The sequence below is a fragment of the Primulina eburnea genome, chromosome 13 (genome assembly GCF_022965805.1).
Source record: "Primulina eburnea isolate SZY01 chromosome 13, ASM2296580v1, whole genome shotgun sequence".
NCBI lineage: Eukaryota > Viridiplantae > Streptophyta > Magnoliopsida > Lamiales > Gesneriaceae > Primulina > Primulina eburnea.
Genome location: NC_133113.1, coordinates 27,097,225 through 27,114,618, shown reverse-complemented (window position 1 = coordinate 27,114,618; position 17,394 = coordinate 27,097,225). Strand labels below are relative to the sequence as shown.

At 31.9% G+C, this 17,394-nt stretch overlaps 2 long non-coding RNA genes across 2 annotated transcripts; both read left to right on the top strand.

The window, feature by feature from the left end:
* The first annotated feature begins 2,990 nt into the window (after nt 1-2,990).
* LOC140810572 (uncharacterized) lies at nt 2,991-4,317 on the top strand. The gene is made up of 6 exons (XR_012113264.1): nt 2,991-3,194; nt 3,270-3,437; nt 3,528-3,668; nt 3,749-3,830; nt 3,917-4,030; nt 4,136-4,317. It is a non-coding gene; the product is annotated as an uncharacterized lncRNA (long non-coding RNA).
* Nucleotides 4,318-15,758: 11,441 nt separating this feature from the next.
* Nucleotides 15,759-17,022, top strand: LOC140810570 (uncharacterized). Its single transcript, XR_012113263.1, has 3 exons — nt 15,759-16,057; nt 16,141-16,242; nt 16,367-17,022. It is a non-coding gene; the product is annotated as an uncharacterized lncRNA (long non-coding RNA).
* Nucleotides 17,023-17,394: the final 372 nt, after the last annotated feature.

The window sequence follows — 17,394 nt, the reverse complement described above, 5'->3', positions numbered from 1 at the left end:
GGGAGATCCTCCCATTTCTGCCAATATTCACGATTTTCTTTTCTTGTCCTCTATTTTACTCGCTCAAAATTTATCTGGATAACTGGCGGGATTCATGTCACTGTTTTGGGCTTCGTCAAGTAATTTTATCCTATTGGACCTGAGCTAAATCTATTGGGTCAAAATTTTTTTAGCCCAAACACTTCTATTAAATTATCTTATGCTATATCTATACTATTTTATTAAGTTTGAGACGTTCAGAGTAACTGACTTTGACATCATGGTCTGTTTTAATTATTATATATATTAATAAAATATTAAAATTTTAATGTATGTCATATGTAGTTCAGCAGATATAGCCATTGTTTTTTGGGGTTTAGGTTATAGGTTCAATTTTTACTTAGGTCAATTTTTTATTATGTTATTTTTTATTTATTTTTTATTTTACATATCAAATTACAGTATTGTCTCTCACTATTTCTTATAATTATATTTTGATCCTCGTTTAAATATAAATCAAATGAATTATAAAAAAATGTTATATAAGCACGCAACGCGTACGTCGATGCACTAGTTTTAAATAATGTATATAAGCGCCCTTAATATTTGTAGACATTTAAATTTCAACTATGCTATATCTTTTAGGGAGCGTTTGGTACGCGTGATTAGGCAGGATTATTTTTTTTATCCTGCCTAGTCAGTTGTTTGGTACGCGTGATTATTTAACCAAGTCAATCCCTCCTATGAATGATTAGGTTATATTAGGTAGGTTAAAATAATACCTCCTCACCCTCTAGGATTATTCATCCAACTCTTAATACCTCCTATTTTTCCAATTTTACCCTTCTCTTATATTCAAACTCACCACCACTTCCCGCCACCGACCGCCACCGGCCGACCACCGGCCGAGCGCCGGAGCCGACCATTTCCGGCGCCGGCCGACCGTCTTTTCATCAAAAAATTCAAAATTATCCTATACTTAAAAATTTTACCAAACATAATATTATTTTACACCATATATTACAATCATACCACAATCATTTTCTTATCATTTACATACTAATTATTATTTTATCATATCTTTCCAACCAAACGTAGCTTTATAATTTAAACAAGACAATATTACGTAAATATTTGCCAATAATATTTTTATTTTCCATACGTGGTGGGTCCAATGGCCCAATGACAATGTTTAAATGGCATAGGCTTTCAATTTGTTGGGCCAGAACTCTTTCGCTGGATAATGAGATCCGATACTAGGACATATTCCTTGGAAATTGGTCGGTTTGGGGCTACCCTTTACTTTGTAGGTTGGTATAAATTACAAGAATAGTTGTCTTGTGAGACAGTCTCACGAATTTTTATCTGTGAGACGGGTCAATCCTACAGATATTCATACTAAAAAGTATTACTCCTAGCATAAAAAGTAATCTTTTTTTATAAATAACCCAAATAAATGATCCGTCTTACGAAATACGACCCGTGAGACGGTCTCACACAAGTCTTTGCCAAATTATAATAATGATAAATTGCCTAAATAACATATAAAATGAAAGGCTAAATAATCAACGGGAAATTGGCCTTCGGTCCCCAGCCGTCGATTTTTTTTTGTGTTCAGTTCTTGGGTACTTTTTTAGTACCACATTTCCACATGAAGTGTACTACATTTCCACATGAAGTGTACCACATTTTGTATGACATAGTACCACAATTTTGTGGGTAGGGAGTGAACCCAAATAAATATTTTGATTGAGGATTTTTCACCAACTTCTCCAACAATCAAATCTTCTATTTTTTATCCTACTTATTTTGTATTATTCTCATTTATTGTAAAATGTGACCTTAATTAACGTTACTTGTCCATTTGATGAAATAAATCTTATGAGAAGATCGGGAGATCAATACACGTTCATCATATCGAACCGCGGGATCGTACAAAAAATGGGAAATTTTGAAACCACTGTTAAAATATGTCTATAGAACGCAAGATTCGGTATTTAATGATACCCCTTTCGATTTTAGGTTTATACAACACAAAAATTTTCGTGAGACGGATGTCACCCATGAAAAAAAATTATTTTGTATAAAAAAAAATATTTATTATTGTAAATATGAGCAAAGTTTACTCGTCTCACGGATAAAGATCCATGAAACTGTCTCACGAGAGAGCTCACCTAATCCCGCAAATATGATTAATAATAAATGAAAATCCAACAGATGGAGAAAATGTGAAATATTAATTGCTTATATAGCTTATTTTTATTTGTTGTTAGATTATATTTTTAAAATTAAAATAATTAAAAAAAACACTTTTTTAAAAATTTCAAGATATAATATTTTTTCTACTTCCAATTTAAAAAAGAAAAATATTTATTTTTTGTACGCATGTGTAGGAAAGCTAGTTAACAATAGTGGGTGAAACTTCGTGTCCAGCTACTTTTTCAGGGAGAAGAGAAAAAATTGTAAAATGGAGATCAAATATGTGTATCGAAGAAGGGTGAAAGGGGAGCGGCCCCCATGTTATTTAATCAAGATTTTGTCATTTACTTCAGGTAAAAAATAAAGGTCCATTTTTAAACCAGTCCTCCTTTCCCTAACATTTTTGAGTGAAAAATTTATAATGTTGGGAACTTGGGATGGCTCTCTTTGCGTACATGGTTCGTCGTTGCGGTCGCAGAATTGTAGCTGCGATGACAAAAAGTTTGACTAAAATGATTATATAACCATAATGCAGTTTTTTAAAAAAAATTCTATGATTTCACTATCGTTGTGGCGCTGAACAACGATATCACTACTGTCGCAGCTGCTATGATACGTTTTCTGTAAAAAAATTTAAAAAAAATTAATGATTTTTTTCAATGAAAATTTTATTGATTTGAATCGATTTAATCGCTCACTGTTTCATCGTCTTACTTCTGAGTTAACTAAAGGGCTTGCTTAGCAAAATCTCTAAATTTTCTTTTTCCTGTTTTTGTTTGTTAAGAAGATACAACGCCGTGGACTCGTGATGGGTCTTCCATTGAAAGGATTCCGAATGAGTGCCCAAATCCACGTGCATACCTGCATAGAAAATGTAAACAAAAAAGATCTGTTTCAAGTGATTGGAATGATGTCTCCCACAACTTTCGTTCTCTTGGGTTACCAAGGAGACTTCCGAGGATAAAATCTGCCCTACGGGGAAGGTTGTATGACGACGTGTTTGATCGCTATTTCCGGTATGGTTTTATCAATGTACAATGCCATTGAGTCCAAGATATATATAGTTTTGCGAAAATTTGGTGATTTTGTAGGAGAATATGGATGGATACTCCAGAAGAGAAAAGGGACCGGTGCACATACTTAAACTGTCTATGGTTTTGCATGTACAATAACGAATGTTTTAGAGATAGGGTACTGACTTGGATCAAGAAGGAGAACATATTTTCGAAAACATATGTTTTTGTTCCCATTGTCATGTGGTATGCAAACTTCTTACAACAGAACCTTGCATTGCCTGCCCTTAAGCGCATCCCATTCGGTACGGACTAATCAATGCATCGTTTTATTAGGTCTCACTGGTATCTCTTGATCTTCTGTCACTTTGGTGAAAGCCTGAAATCCGGAACCAGGACTCCATGTATGCTGCTGCTTGACTCGCTGCATGCGTTGGATCCTATGAGACTCGGGGTCTCATAGCCCCTGATACGAAGGTACTTTTGAATGTGAATGATACTTTAAAATGCCCACTTTGTGTTTCATGATTCACTTAAAATGCTTTTACAATTCACAGGCTCGTCGTGGACATATTCGAAACAGAGGATAGACATGAGAACATAAAGCTGATTAATGACATTCCCCTTTTGGTTCCTGAGGTAGCAAAGTCCTCGAGTATGAACGTTTATAAATGACTTAAACTGTTATACGTTCTCTGTTTCTTAAAAAAAAAGTTGAAATTCAGGTTCCACAGCAGAGAAATGGTGAGGAATGTGGTGTTTTTGTTCTGTACTATACACATCTTTTCATGGAGAGTGCTCCTCAAGAGTTGAGCATCTCTAAAGGCTACCCTTACTTTGTGAGTTACACGTTTTACTTCTTCACTTTGTCCATTGATGCAAGCTCGCGAATCATGTCGTAACATGGTGGTGCTACGCTGTTTGTTGTTGCTGGTCCGTCGCAGATGAAAAACGATTGGTTCGGCGAGGAGGAATTAGAGGGTTTTTATGAAAAGTTGGAGTCGCTCCATGACATCTTCTAGTTAACGTGCATACATACACATAGTGTTGTTTTTGTTGTCATTTGTGAACTGCAAGAATTCTTGACTGTGATATTGAAATGTGGGTACAAATTCTCAAGTTTCACATGAATTAGCATTGAGACATTTTAAGTGTAGCACTCTACTTCAAAAATTGCTTGATTGAATCTCGTGTTGATGTATTTTGGTTAAAATAATTATATTTATTGAAAAAGAAAAATCTGACAATATAAAAATGATGTACATCAATATTATTTATTTTCTTGATATGTTTTACAATAAATTTTCTGAATTATTCTTTTTAACAATAGATATAGCATTAAATTTAATTTTAAAAACAATAAATTTCTCATATAGATAATTAATTTTTAAGAGCAATTAAATAACATGTAATATGTAATGCACATAAAATCACGACTTGTTGTGTTGAACAAAGAGGGACATATGAGAACCTAAAATAAGTTTATGAATCAAGATAATAGGTTCAGATTTATCTAACCTCTCGCGAGATCTTAGATAAATCTAAAAGATGATAGAATATAATAATAAGTTATACTATATATCTATAAAATTGAAAAATCCTTGAAAAAAAAAATTCTTAAAACATTAAAAATATTAAAACAAAAATTCAAAATATAGAACAACACAATTCCAATAAAAAGATTGAGAAAGGAAAGTTAGTAATATCCTTTCATATTGATCTCTAATTATGTAAGGTACTATAAAATAATTATCCGATCTGCCGCCGCAGAGGCGAGCCACCAACTGCCGGAGATGAAGCTTAAAACCCAACAACCTGTTTCCCCAAGCTCTATGTTCCGTTCCTGTTCTGAAATCGGAAGAAAACAGAACATTCAAGCACGGTTCGCGGCTCTGTCTCAGTGTGTGTTTCTTGGTTCGATTTTAGGTGAGTTTTGCTTCGTTCTTTGGTTCATTTGTGGTGTATTGAGTAAGGATCAAAGTCCTTTATGTTTTCCAGCCATGTTCCTCAGCGTGAACAGGAGCTCCGACGACATTTTCCGATAATGTTCCAACTGCTGCACCACCACGAGGAGTCTAGCTGCTCATTAGCTTCGATATATACTTGGTATATATCAGAGCTCGATTCTAGATTTTCGGTTCGAAAGTGGCTGTCGAGTTTGGGAATTTGAACCTCCTCAATTTAATTTGTTTTCATAGATTAAAATGTGTTACATTGACGGATATATTGACTTTATGTTCTAGGTTCGATCGTTGGAAAGCTTCGATGTATAACTCACTCGACCAGCCTATAAATTTTGTCAAATTAGTTGTGCGATTATATTGAGAACTAATGTCAATATGTTGATTATTAGAGTTGTTGATATTTATTTGGAAAGAGAATTAGTTAATAAAGCGCATGATATGTTAACTTGGAAATTTAAATGGTTTATTGATTATTTCGATGTTTTGAGTCGAATATTGGATTTGATATGATTTTTTTACTAGAATGTACCAAAACTGTATTTTGTGATTGAGGTGAGAATAAAACCTACTATATTTCGAGAATATGAGTTATGTGCACTGAGACACTGTATATATGGTTCAAATGAAAGTTGTAAAGCTTTGTGTTATCTTCGAAATGAAACTAGAATCTTTTAATTCTATTAAGAATCGAGATAGTTAAGAATGTTTTTTTTTCATGAAATTCTCAGTTACATTTTTTTGTTCGTGAATTGGTTTGTTAACGTGTGTTCTAATAAATTTTGGGTACAAACTATTGCGATTTTGAGTAGTGTTTCAATTAGGGAAACTCAGATATCCAAGTTTTCTTTTATATCTAATTGAAAGATATTGATTTGTGTCAATAATGAGTTAGATATGGATTTTATACCATTTAGTGTTGAATCTAGAAACTGTATCAAACCACGTTGCACATGGATTCTGTTTTCGGGTGTAAGAGCATGTTGAATTGATAGGATCTCACTTTGATGTCTTCTAATGTAATATTGGGAATATTGTAACAAAATTCTAGTAACTAAATAGTTACGTTGAATATTTAGTAAATAAATTCAATTATAGTAATTTTTAGAAATAGTTGCATTATTTTAGCTTTGTTGGACAATTGTGACAATAATACTCAACATTGAAATTTTTTCGAATTATAGTTAAATTAATTAAATTATTTATTGTTACTGTTGGATTTATTCGGTCTTGTGAATATTTAATCATCTTACGATTTTGAAGAAAATTTGATAGTTGTTCAAAGTCTGTTTTGTATTTTGAGACTGGTAATAGTTTCAAACTAATGTTTTGGTTGCATTTTGTCAATAAATCCTTACTATAAAGGGTACTTTTGAATTCATGTATGGAATAATTCATATGGAAAAAGCTAAAAACCCAATATTTTTGAAGACATGAATGGAATAATTTCTTTGATAACGTGTATCTCCTTTGTTTATTGATTTCTGAATTTTCTTTTTTGAGGATGATTTCTGAAATTTCAAAAGGCTTCTTGTCCGAGGAATTAAAATATTTTGATCACGGGTAAAAACTAATGAATTAATATTTTTTTATACCAACTCGGGCATTAAATTCTTCTTGCATACAATTACCAATCAGAAATCTTTTTGTTCCAATAAGAAAAGAAAATTGTATGCATCAGTTTCAGATTATTTCAATGACAGGATCCGATGATGCAATATTATAAACTAGTTTGGTACATAAGGTTGCATCCTTCAACATCATTAATATATTGGTGGAAGGAATTAAAAATCTTTCAAAATGGTTTGACTCGATAAATAAAATTTGAATATGGATAGTTCTAAATTGAGTCAAAACAAAAGTATTTAGAGAAGTGAAATGAATGGCCTAGTTGATTTCTTCATGGATAAAATGATTAAAGACGAGATTATAAATTAAAAGATAAAGGGTACTATTTTTTAACTCTGACTATTATAAAATTTGAATCGAATATGGAATAATACAAGTACGTTGAATATATAATTCGAATCGGTAAATTTCAAGATACCCAAAAGTTGATTTGGTATCATACTCTTTGTTGGAAAATAATACAAGCGCCATTGCAAAAATTAAGATCTATATGTCAGTGATCGTGTCATGTATTTTGGAACTAATATGTTCTGAAAAGTAGCTAAACTTGATCGAACCAAGAACATATCTTTCTATGTTCCTATTTCCTATGATTCCATAACTACAAAATCAGTAAGCATATCGTATAAAACTCTTGTCAACCGTTGTATTAAAAAAAATAAAAAAAAAATGAACCAGTTCAATGCATAGACTAATTGTCTGACTCAAACCAAAACCCTAAAAGGAAAACCAGAAAAAAACAAATAGAAGTAACCCATCACTGTACCTCATATACCTACGAAATTCAGCACTTTGAAGAAGGATCTTCATCTTCTTCTTTAGGCAACTCATTAAGATCAAAATCCAAGATTTTAGGAGCAGATTGTGTCTTCTGCTCCGGCATATTACCCGACCTATGGCGTCTCTGGTGACCTCCAAGAGCTTGGCCAGATGGGAATTTCTCGAAACAAATCTTACACGTATGTGTTCTATCGTCACCAACTGATTCTGGGGTTGCTGCTTTTTTCTCACTCGAAGCAATTTTACCAGTTTCTCGATGACATGTATCGGTGATATTTTGCTTCTTACGTCTTTGATCAACGGCGTTGTAGGTTACCATCCTGAACTTTTTGTGACTCGATTTGTGGCCACCCAATGCCAAGTGACTCGAAAACGCTTTGCTGCAGAAACCGCAAGCGTATATTTTGGGGGTATTAGGTGCCGCAGGAGAAGAGGCTTCCCGGTTCTTGATATCCGCGGGTTGATCATCTGTACTTCCCTCCCTCACCCTTGATGAAGTCGAATTCCTGATATCGATCTCTGGTTCTCTGGTTTCTCCGTCATGACCAGTGTCCGAAATTTTTGGATAATCCACCCCAGAATCAGTTTTTTGAATCTTCTGATCACCCCTTCCAGGCCCATTCTCAGTTTCCTCTAATTTACGCTTCAACTTTTCAGAATCATCACCGGACCCTAACTTCTTCCCCTTCTCCTTCTCCTTTTCCTTCTCCTTCTCCCCAGAACTCGAACCTCGACAAGAATCAAGAAGATCAGGCTGTACACTTGCTTCAGAACCCAAAACTTGCGGATAATGATTGTTATCCTGATCGCGACTGGAAACGCCCGGAGGATCAAGAACAGGCGGCGGCCATATCTGTTGACGAATGGTTCTAGTTTTCACAGGAATGGGTTTCAGATACTTGGATAACTCAACCATTGAAGGCCGCGAATCAATATTTTCGCCTGCTACGATATTTTCCGGAATCTTGAGCTTCCCCAAGAGTCTCCCTTCAATCATTCGCAGAAATCTTTTACCAGTTGCAAAGTATCCTAATTCAAGTCGAAGAAGCAATTTAAAGTTTAATATGATCGAATTATAAGGAAACAAAAGAAATTCTCATTCATTAAATAGGCGATGAATCCATCTGCTACCCCCGAAAGGCTCCTTTTTAAATTATATAGCTATAATAATATTTTTGGAAAATTAGTTATTTCTCCTCGTTATTTGCGGAATTTTACCTATTGAATTACTGATTGTAACGAGGAATTTTACCTATTGAATTACTGATTGATAATAATAATAATAATAATAATAATAATAATAATAATAATAATAATAATAATAATAGTAATAATAATTAGTTACTTATCAGTGAAGTACTAAATAATCAGAAATCTTTTAGCTCAAGTAATTGCATCTAGATGGATTGTCCATAGTCTATTTTTCGTCCTAGAAATTTTAAATTTGCAGTTTTAGTCCAATAAAGTATTCCCTATTTTCATTTTATAAGCCGCGTTAACAAGTTTCAGTGTTATATCATCATTTTTCGACCTCACGAAAAAAATTCTAAACGAATACATTGACATACTTATATCACTAAAACGGCAATTTGGAATATTTTGGACAAAATAAAATTTAACATTTTATGAACATTCCAGAAAAACTTTAATAATAGGATTGTTCAAAACAGGTGTGTTCAAGTCGTTCAAAAAATCTACCCTATGAAACAGTGAATCGAGAAAAAATGAAATAAAAATATTTCGTAATTCAAAAAATATACATATTAAATAAACAAACCTTTGAATTGGGTAGAAATCTCAGAAAATATACGAATAATTAATCAGTGATGTATGTATTACTTTTTATTTATATATTCTATTTTATATATAAATTTCATTAAAAATAAAGAGAGGATTAAAAATAATAAGCTAAACAGAAGTATATATATAAGCTAAACAGTAATAAAATAAGGCTTATTTGGTGAACATCTGGTATTTTCTTACTTAATTATCCTTTATTAGGATGCTTTAAGATATCTTTTAAAGTAGATAAACACAACTCTTTTTAAATTTGAAGCGATATAATTATACAAAATTTATGTGACACTGTCTCACAGGTCAATTTTATGAGACGGATCTCCTACTCGAACGACCCGTGAATAATATTATTTTTATGTACTAGATATTATTTTTCACTGCAAAATATCATTTTTTTGTTATATAGAAATATTGTGTAATCTATATTGATTTAAGTGAAAAATATTATTTTTTATGTTTAAAGTATATTGTGTAATACACGATGATTTGAGTGAAAGATAGTGTTTTTTATGTCAAAATATTTAGTTTTTGGATCGGGTCGATCCATATAATTTATATATATTCATAAGATCGTTTCACATGAGACCTATATATTTCTAAAATTTAACAATGAATATATGCTTGTGTATGTACAATAATAATTTCACTTTTATTATATTCAATTAATATTTAGTAAGGTAATTTAAAATATTTAAGACAAAAATCATCTAATTATAAATATTTATATTAAATTTTAGCACGATAAATTTGTTAAAATTTATTGCTTTTTTCTATTTTTTGAATTACAAATCATAATAGAATGAGTCTAAATATAATCATCCGACATCTGTGTGTATAGGCACGCACGAGGACCTAAGGTACGTGTAATTTTTTGCTCCTCAATTTTTAAAATTTTGTCCATAAATTTTATATAATATTAAGAATTAAAAAAAGTTAGTTTTTCGTGCCCTAAAAACATTATTTTTTAAAAAATTATCTCTTATTTCTACAAGGGCCGAAGTTATTCTATTAATATTGTGTCCGATTTAAAAAATTTGTCTCTTATTTCTACAAGGACTCTATTAAGATATGCACCTTGAAGAATGAAATGGACCTTGAACAAAAATAACTTCTATCGAGATTTTTTATAAATCCGATTTTTCTGGATACTGTGTGTTTTTTTTAATAATGATTATTATGTTTTTTTAATCTTTCCATTAGAGATTTTTTCGAATTAGTATTTCGACTTTGAGAATTAGGGGTTTTATGAATTTGGTTTTTGTGAAAAATTAAAATGATGAGTCTTTTTTATTTTAAGTTTTTGCAGGAAATTGGATTGAAATTAGGAATTCTATTTGAACTTTTAGGAAAGTTTTTTAGGAAAGTTTTGTGGAATTGATGTGACTTTTTACCATTACTTTTAACGAAATATTTCACTCTATCTTATGGAGCTCCAGGCTCAAATTTAACCACATAGATGCGGGGATCCACCAATTCATATGCGAGGTCCATCAATTTCTTTAAAATCAACGGCCCAGATCCTGTGGGGGTAGCATCGAACTAACCTACTTTTAACCCTTAAATCGGGTTGCTTCGATGCTACATGTGGGGGCACTGCCATGGTTTGGATGGACAAGATTCACACACATATATGATTTTAAAAAAATTAGTGGACTACATGTATGTGTGGCTAAATTTTGGTCATTGATTCTATCATGTAAGTAGTGTCTCTACATGTAGGATGAATCCTTAAATCGAGAGAAGGACCAACTTGATCAAAATTGGGAAACATTTAGATTTAAACCAGGAATGCCGAAAAATTTCATATCGAATGGGAACTAGCCCAAACATTTAGGACTAAACCGAGGCCTTTTCCAGCCTCACATATTATGTTGTGTATGCATTAATAATAATTTGTTTTATTTTAAGTAATATTTTTGTAAAAAAAATATATTTATCAAAATTAAAAACTCTACAAGTTACTTTTATAAAGCCCTTTTACAAAAAAATATATGGTGTTTTACGATAGCCTTTTTATTTAAATTACTTGGATAATATTCATTGAGTGCATTTGGTAATAAATAAAAAATGTGCCATAACATGCCCATTGCCCAAAGTTAATTAGCATACATATATAAACTAAAATAATAATAGTAATAATCATAATATATATGATTAATACTAAACTTTTCGAAATTTTGACCAAATTAATTGGCTCTTCCGTCGATTTAAAAATTAAAACTAATGGTAAAAAGTCATGTGTAATTCATGTCTCCCAAAACCCCCTAAACTCAGAATATAATTCCTATTTTCAATCCAATTTCGGGCAAAAACTTAAATAAAGAAGACTCGTCATTTTAAGGAACAAAAAAATTTATTCTTCCTAAAAAAAATAAATAAAGAAATAAACATTAGCTGGCACAAAAATTTAGTTAATCTACTGCTTAAATTTTCACAAAAATCAAAATAATAAAAAACACCTAATTCTCAAAATAGAAATACTAATTCTAAAAATATCTCAATGCAAGATTTAAAAAAAAAAAACAGTCAATCAACAAAAATACAGAGTTCAAAACCCTAATGCTAAAGTTCGACATAAATTTTCAACACAAAAACTCATGTGAGACGGTCTCACGGGTCAATTTTTGAAACGGATATTCTATATAGGTCACCCACGAAAAAATATAATTTTTTATGTCAAATATATTAGTTTTTATTGTAAATATAGATATGATTGATCCATCTCACACATAAAGAGCCGTGAGAGCGTCTTAACAAAAACCTACTCAATTTTCAATTCGAGAAAATCAAAATGTGTCGTGCGTGAGAATTACCTCTAGAAAGTAGTTGTGTGCAACATCCATTTCATTCCTGAAGGTGGAGGCAAAATAATAAGAAATTTTTTTAAAAAATAATGTTTTTAGGGCATGAAAAAACTATATTTTTTCACTCTTAATATTATATAAAATTTATGGAATTTTTTTTAAAAATGAGGGTTGAAAAATTAAACCTTACCTTATGTCCTCGTGCGTGCCTAGACACAGATGTCTAATGATTATATTTAGACCAATTCTATTTTATGAATTAATTCAAAAATAACAATTGATTTTAACAAACTTATCGTGCTAAATTTTAATATAAATATTTATATTAGACGATTTTTGTCTAAAATATTTAAATTAACTTACTAAATTTTAATTGGATATAATAAAAATTAAATTATTAATATATATACACAGAGTGGGTCTCTTGTGAGACCGTCTCACAGATACTAATATGTGAGACAACCCTACCCATATTCACAATAAAAAATAATACTCTTAGCATAAAAAATAATACTTTTTCATGGATGATTCAAATAAAAGACCCGTCTCACAAATTCGACCCGTGAGACCATCTCACACAAATTTTTGCTATATACACAAGCGTATATATATTCATCATTAAATTATAAAAATAGATCTCGTGTGCAACGATCTTATGAATATATTTAAGTTGTATGGGTCGACCCGATCCACGTACACTTGTAGACTTGTAGTGAAAACTAAATACTTTGACATAAAAAACATTATCTTTTACTCAAATCCTCGTATATTACATAATATACTTTAGACATAAAAAATAATATTTTTCACTGAAATCAATATAGATCACACAATATAATTTTTATATGACAAAAATTATATTTTGCAGTGAAAAATAATATTTAGGACATAAAAATAATATTATTCATGCGTCATTCGAGTCGGAGATCCGTCTCATAAAATTGATCTGTGAGACATTGTCACATAAATTTTTTTTTATATTATATCGCTTCAAATCTAAAAAGTTTTAAATGTATATATAAAACAGAATACATAAATAAAAAGTAATAAGTAAAGAAGTAAACTAAAAAAATCTGAAAGAATATATACACCCACGAATACGGCCAATTCTATCCTACTCCGAGAGATTTACTCCATTTACTTTTTTTTCTTACACATGTCTTTTTTAAATTATTATTATTAAATTTCACACTATTTTAACCTACCACGAACACACACTAATTCACAATTTCTTCCTGTAAAAAGAAAGAGCTTCTTCCTTCTCCACTCTTCACCATCATATATATAATTGTATCTATATATACATATATCACTGATTAATTACTCTTATATTTTCTGAGATTTCTACCCGATTCAAAGGTTTACTTATTTAATATGTATATTTTTTTTTAATTACGAAATATATTTTGTTTCATTTGTTTATCGACTCACTGTTTCATAGGCAGGGGCGGTCCAAATTTTTTTTAAAAAATTTGTATGTAAATTTTTGTGAAATTTTGAATAAATTTGATATTAGCTCGGGTAGATCAATTTAAAATATTAAAGAATGTTAGAGTTTAAAATTCTAACCCGGGTAACCCAAATTCTTGGCTCCGCCACTGTTCATAAGGTAGATTTTTTGAACAACTTGAACACAATTGTTTTGACTCAATCTGTCACTACAAAAAAAACGGAGATTTGTAACTGCATTAGAGACCGATAATACCGATGTTTGAAATATTGGTCGCTAATCAAATTAGAGACCGATATATTGTGTCGGTCTCTAATTTCAGACCGATTATATATATCGGTCTCTGAGTTGAGACCGCTATAGTTTATCGGGTTCAAATTAGAGACTGATATAATCTATTGGTCTCTAATTTGAGACCGAAGCTTGTAATATCGGTCACTATAATTATTTTCGTCACGTTTTTTATTTAATATTAATTTTGTATCACGACTTTTTATTCTACTCACAAATTGAAGACCGAATTTTTATTGAGGTCTCTAATCGGAGACCGATATATTTAATCGGTCTCTATTTTGAGACCGATTTCATTGTCGGTTACTAATGTGAGACCGAAATACTAAAGTGGTCTCTAATAAATCCCAACTATTTTTAAACTCCCCGCGTTCCTCTCGCTCCATTCGTCTCTCAAAACCTAAAAAACCTGCGCTTTCAATTCTTCCATCGCCGCTTGTCGCCGCCCACTGCCGCCGACGATATTTCCCATGCTCCGCGATTTTTCGATTTCTTCTCATCGGTTTCTCAGATTTGCTTGTTTTTGTTGAGCTATAATCGCTGGTGCATTTGATATATCAGGTGTGTTTTTATTCTATTTTCGGCCAGAATTTCTTCGATTATGGTGTTTGAATGCCGGATGTTGTCTCATTTTGCTTTGAACAAGTGTTTCTTTTAGCTCGGAATACTTGTGGTGGAGTCTCTTCTTTTGTTTATGTAATTGCTATGTTGTGCGCTGCCGGGTGGATACAAATACGTACTCTTTAGTTGATGATATGAATTTGTGGCATTTTACGAAATTGTCTTAATTATTATAGGTTTCACTTTATATTGAAGTCTATGTATATAGTAGCTGCGAGTCTTCTTGCCAACTAAATGTCATCGTTCCCTGAATTGAAATCATGTACCTTTATATTCTCGTTCCCTGGATTGTTCTGCCTTAACTACTGAAAAATCAGAAAAGACACTGAATTAAGAATTTGAGTGTAGTTATGCATATTAGGTTCCTCAATTAGGTCACTTATAGTTTTGTTGTACCCCTTCTTTTATCTGGAGTCTGCACACTTCTCAAATGACATTCTTGAATAAGGTTTGAATGACGTAGTGCAATGCCACTCCTGTATCCAATGTTTTTAGATTCCTCGTCTCGGTTGAATTCAGGCCAAACCCTGTGTAACACACATGCACCATAGGCACACAACTTTCGAAATGGAGTCCTATAAATTATATAATATAATGTAATATAACATGTAGAAATATATAATATTTATTCCAAATAGAGTCCTGTAGATTATATAATATAATATATCATTAGCTTGTTGTATGATTTCTGTATATAATATAATATAAGATATAGAAATATATAATATAAAATAGCTTGTTTTTTTAGAATGCCTCATTCCATTCTTATTCTCCAATAAATTTATTTTTTGAATTTTAATTTATATGTTATGTTACGGTGGTTATTTCGACAATGAATACAAATAAAGCTTGGATGTATGCTAGGTTAGATAATGGATTTATAACAGAAGAATTTATGAATGGGGTTGAGGATTTTGTGAACTTTGCTAAAAGTCATCCTGAATGTATGAGTGGTGACAAGTTACGTTGTCCTTGTACTCAACGTAAATGCAGAAATACTACTTTTCACGATGAGGATACTGTTCTAGGAAAGTATGGTTTTATTCCAAATTATTACAATTGGTATGTTCATGTGGAGCCTTATATTACCGATCCGATTGGACATTCTATTCTCCCATCTTCAGCTCCCATTGCTCAAGAAGACCCACCCAATGACAATGCAATGCAGTTAAATACTAATAATAATATTAGAAACAATAATTATTATTTTTTTGTTTATGTTGGTTTAAACATTGCAGAAGATATATACATGGCAACCTGGGAAAGAGGAACAATTTAAGTCAACATGGAATTTGTATTGTCAACAACTATACAAAAAACTGTTGCACAAATGGAGAAAAAAGATTTATCCGCCAACACAAGTTCCTATTAATATATGGAATGCATGGCAGATTGTTTGGAGCGGGGTAAAATGGAAAAAAAAAATCAGATATAGCTACAAATAACAGAAATAGTGAGGTGGCTGGCACAGGCACTGGAGTTACTAAGCACACGGCCGGATCACGCTCTATAATTGAGCATACTTTGAAATTGGTGAGTTTCAAATAATATATTTCATTCGTTCATATTAGAAACTTAATATTACAAACTTAGCATATTTGAACTTGTTTCTGCAGGAAGCCGATTTAAAGCGAAAAATTGATTGTTGGGAGGTGTTTCGAATTACACATCGTCACAAGGATGGAACATTTGTCGATGCACGATCTCAAGCAATAGATGTAAGTATTAAAAAGTTATTAGTTAATAATATAGTTCCACCATTTTCAATGTTTGAGTGCTAAAAACTCATCTTTTTTATGTTGGATTTAATTATACTTGCTGAAATATTTTCCTTTAACATAGGATAATATGACCACAAGAATTTCCGAGATATCTCAAGCTACTACAGAGGGGGAGGAGCCACATACTCCATCACATGATGCCATAAACCACATATATTATGAGGTTGTGGGAGGGATGAAGAAAAGATGCATTTATGGACTTGGCTCCCAAGCAAAAGTTGCCTTTCCTCATGCGACGTCTACTTCTACAGGAAGGGTTCATCCAAGTAACTCATGTGTTGAGATACAAGAGTTGAGGGCAGAGAATGCAGATTTGAAGACTCGAGTTACTGAATTGGAGGAAAAGATACGTGAATTCATGGCTCGTTTTGTGCTTTCGCAAACACTTGTACCTCCTTCTGCTTTTCCAGACTTTTCTTCACCTATTATAGATTCTGATGAGACTCAAGCTCCTTAAACACCGTCCTAGTAGTTAAAGTTTGAGTTTCGATTAGATTGACATGTAAATGTTTGGAAGTGGTTGAACGTTTTGGAGAATGAATTGACATTTGTTTTGGATATTTGACACTTGAATAGTTGGTATAAATATTTGTGTTGATTTTGGTGTTGATAAGTTGTGACTTGGAATAGTTGTATTGATGTTAATACTGTGTTGTGTTTTTTGGATGGTTGTATTGATTGATTATGCATATTGTTTGGTGTTTGGATTGGTGTAAATAACAGAACCTTTGGAGAAAAACAATATCTAATTTAGAGACCGATTTCTTAAATTCAGTATCTAAGTTAGAGACTGATTGTGTTGTATCGGTCTCTCGACTAGAGACTGAATAATGAATCGGTCTCTATATTAGAGACTGTCTTTACTAAGTCGGTCTCTAAATTAGAAACCACATATATAATATCGGTCTCTAATATAGAGACCGATAAAGTAAATGTGGTCTCTAATTTAGAGACCGACTAATTTTATCGGTCTCTCACAATTAGCGACCAAGGTTATTGATACCAACCAATTCGGTCGGTAATCGGTCTCTAATTTTATGTAGAGACGGATTAGAGACCGATTTAGCGGTCTCTAATCCGCGTTTTCCT